We start from the raw sequence: 4,278 nt of genomic DNA, 5'->3' as shown, positions 1-4,278 counted from the left end.
TTTTTTTTTTGAAACAGAACACATCTGTTTGGTTTCAGTAGTATTTCAGGGAAAGGAGCAGGCGCTACTGCTCTGTATAGATCCAGCTAGTTGTTTCTAGTCATACTGTACCCAAGTGAGCCTCTCCAAGTAATTTTTTTTTGTTTCCCAGTCGTCCTAGTTGAATGGTTGTCAGTGGAAGCAGTCGTGTGAAGATTCATGCCACTCCATTTTAAGCCGAAACTGTAATATCACTTTACTGTCTGCTGCACCAGTATTTAACATTGCATGTTTTTGGACCTACACAATGCGCACCGTAGAGGTAGGGCTGTTTTAGTTCGCTGGATGGGAGACCTTCAAAACTGTACATTGCCTTGCCTTTATTTTTCTTTTGGAAACCTACAGACTTGCCCTACGCGTAATCACAGCTGTTCTAAGCGTGACTTACTTTGTTTTCCTTCTGTAATATAGCACTGTCACAAGCTATGCCAACGTTTCGAGAATTCCATCCAAACCTTCATTGCATAAGAGCGCTGTTTTGTACAGTTTAGACTTTTTTAAATCAGAACACAAATAGGGCATGTATATGAAGTATAAATATATAAATATCATTTTTGTATACATTTTTGTAGTTGGAAAAAACAATGGTTCTGTGGTAGGACGAAGTGCTGTTTATGTAAAGGAATGTTTTGTGGTTTGTGTCACTGTCAGATTGCATTTCTTTCTCTTTTTTTGATATATTTGTACAGTGAACTGGCCTTGAGCACTGCAAATCCACCCCTTCTGGCCAAGCATTTCCGGAATGTTAGTAGTCTGTCTTGATTTTGTCTGTCTTCTGTTGCATTTTAAAGTTATTTTCTGTAATTTATTTTTCAATACAAGATTAAAACAAACTACTATATATTAAGTGATATAATTGATTTAAGAACTGCAATGCACAACCCTTAAGAGATGCTTCATACAAAAAACATTTTTTTTTTTCCTAGAGGGCATCTTGAAGTTATTGAAACGGATTGCACCCATAAACAATAAAAAAACAGTACTACTTGTATTATTAAGAAATTGGTAGCATCTTTCTAGTCTTGTCTCTTGTTTTACCTGCTATATTTATGTACAAGCTGTCAGAGAATCTGGGTAAGTTTATGATCGTATTCATACTTGTTTACACTGACAACCGCTTGACATTTTCTGCCATTTTGTACATGTTCTCTTCGTTCAATGAAAACCTTTCTCGCAAAGGACCATGAACAATCAGCAAATGCCTGAACATTCTGTACTGGATTCCTACTGAAGGAATTAGGATTGGGGGAGGTCATTCAGCAGTGAAGTCTGTTTCCACATCTCCAGAAATTCATTTTCTTGAAGTTTTTTTAAAGAGGAAAGACACTGACATGGTTATAATTTTGCACCATTTGTCTTGAGTTTTCATCTTTAAAGTGGTAACTTGAGGGTGACCTTTTTTCATTCATCTAATAATTCCAAACAGGATGAATCGGTGCAGATCAGTGCTTGCAAAAGCAGTGTTCAGAGTCCCTGCAGCGGTGTCAGCTGAGGAGGAAGAGATATGAGGTCACACAGCATGGAGCTCGGTGTATTACCCTCCAGGCAGCTCTTCTGCTACAAGTTTGGCTCAAAAATGATCAGAGTGCTGTGATTGAGAAGTGGCTCTGAAGCCATGCGTGTGCTCGGTGTCTGAAACGATTTCAGCCACACGTGAGCTCATTTCTTGTGGCTCGATACTTTTTGCATGACATTGGAAGACACAAAGCAGAATCTAGTGCAGTCTGTGGAAGTAAGTGATGGGTTTATGCGTGTTGTCAGAACAGTGGCACATCACCAAAAACAGGCCAAATGCATATCTCTGTAGTTGCTGTGTAGACAGATGCGAATGCAAAATAAACATCCATATTTCATAAATGTCTGTGTAAACATATCAAATGTATATTGGATAACTACAGATGAAAATGAGGGCTTATCTGCTTTACTAGACAGGTTGAAAAGTAGGCATTCAAATACCAGAGCAGGTGGGCTGTTATTCAGGTTTCAGTTTAGCAAGGCATATCTCATGCTTAAAGTACTGGGAGTTGAGAAGTTTTTGAGGTTTTTTTTACAGGAATACATGATTCCTAAGATCTTTGCCCTTGCAAACATTCACTACTGTACCGTCCCACCTCATTTTAACTTTTCAGGCTGCTTCACATATCCAAACTTGTACTATTTTCTACTCCTTGTTCTTATTTGTCTACCATTTCTATCTTAAGTTTACTCCTGTACCCCTAATACATCTCACCTTTTGTCTGTCTTGCACAGGTAGCCTTAGCATATCCATACACGTCTGACTAAAATCATCCATGCGTACCACCACTTTTAGATGCTGGTTCTGTTTAGATTCTCTGCAGGTGTTACAGCTGGCTGACACGTATTATAATATGTAAAATTCCATTCATTCTGTTTCAGATTGCATGAATTTTGCATTATGTAAGTCATTTAGGTATGAATGAGTTTAGTTTTGCTGCAGCTGGTGTAGAATTGCATCACTGCATTCCTTCTTCCATCATGTATATAATGTGTGCATCTCTGTCCACGTTTGGTACGCTTATTTAATAGATCCGTCTGCATATTATGATTTTACCCCATAAGGTACACTGCAGAAACGCGTCAATGTTTCTAATAAAAGCTTTTACAAAATGTGTTTACATTTACAAAGCACGTTTTCTCCATTTGTGTGAACAGATATACGAAAAATGGTCTGCCATTCAGTGTTTTTAAATGTTTTATACATCCCTGTTTTGGAATCTCTAATTGTATGTCATAGTGAGCTGTTCCCACCGCAACAACTTGTGCATTCATGCAATTGCACTGACGTGAAATGAGTGCAGTCCTCTGGTACACCTGCATGCAGTCAATAGCTGTTTTTTGCATTGAAAGTCACAGCACGCAGAGGAGTTGGCAATTGCAGGAGGATAGGTGACTCTCCATTGAGGTCAACTGATGGACTTGCAGGCGGCTGAGAATGGTGAGATGAGAAACCCCTGTGGACATATCTACCCCTATTTCTTTAGAATTGAATAATCTGTTGCTGTTCAACTTGACATGACCCAAAGAATCAAAAGAAAAAAATCATAATTCTAAGCTACAGACATGAAAAATTATGAGCAGAAATTCAATTGTTTTAGTTATAGCGCCACCTAGTGGTAAAATAACACAAAGCTTCTTGGACACTCTCAGGACTGTGTAGGAAGTCCATATACTAAGTTTGGTGTGAAGACACCAAAGCATTGCCGAGATATGACCTCACTTCCTGTTTGGTGTCTTTGATGTCAAACTCATTTGAATGTTATGGGCGAACACTTTGGAATATCTAAAATATTTGGATTTTGAGCTTTTGTGAGGCGTGGTCTGAAGATGATATGTACCAAATTTGGTAAAGATTGGACAAAATTTGTAGGAGGAGTAGCGAAAAAAGTTTTTGTAAAATTGGAAAATTCAATATGGCGGACTTTGACGGCAATGGGTGCTTTGGACTTGGATTTTTGAAAAAATTCCAACAGGGTCAGGAGTTATGGCCAAAAATGTCAGCTGAACTTTGACCTAATGGTGGCGCTAGAGGGCTTGATTGACTGACCCCAAAATTGGTGAGTGGACAGCTAGGACTGTCCTCTGTGAGTGTGCCAAATTTCATAAAAAGCGTATGAACGGATCTATGGGCTGCCATAGACTCCCATGGCAGATGTATAATAATAATAAGAAAACTAACAATTACAATAGGGTTCCAGCACCTTCGGTGCTTGGCCCCTAATGATGTTGTTAGAACTAGTGAAACCATAACCAGTATATAGCCAGTTTGGTCTTGAATAATCCTAGGGTTTCTTGAATGTTCCTAAGATCTGATGGCAAGTTATTCCAAATTCCTGTTCATATTTGCTGAAATAGAAATTGGCTAAAAGTAGTCAATAATCTACTTTTGCCTCTAGATTGCTGACAGAAACTGCCCTGTAATAGCTTCAGTAAAGCACTATATTAATCAACTTTAAAACTTTTAATACTTCACATCCTGTTACGGGTATGCCACATGACGTCGGGTAAAGGGTGCACGAAAGTAGGGGTTATGGGTAACATGACGTAAGGGTCACGGGTGCACGAAGGTGTGCACCTCAGGTATTTTGAAGGACTATGGCGGCAAGCACAGACATCGGGGATTACTGTGAGTACCAGCATGGTATATTGTGAAAATCTATTCGTTCTCTCATATTGAGTTGAAGTGCTACCATGTGTATATAGTCTGTGAGACGGTGGTGC

The sequence above is a fragment of the Megalops cyprinoides genome, chromosome 1 (genome assembly GCF_013368585.1).
Source record: "Megalops cyprinoides isolate fMegCyp1 chromosome 1, fMegCyp1.pri, whole genome shotgun sequence".
NCBI lineage: Eukaryota > Metazoa > Chordata > Actinopteri > Elopiformes > Megalopidae > Megalops > Megalops cyprinoides.
Note: the sequence above shows the minus strand (reverse complement) of the source record.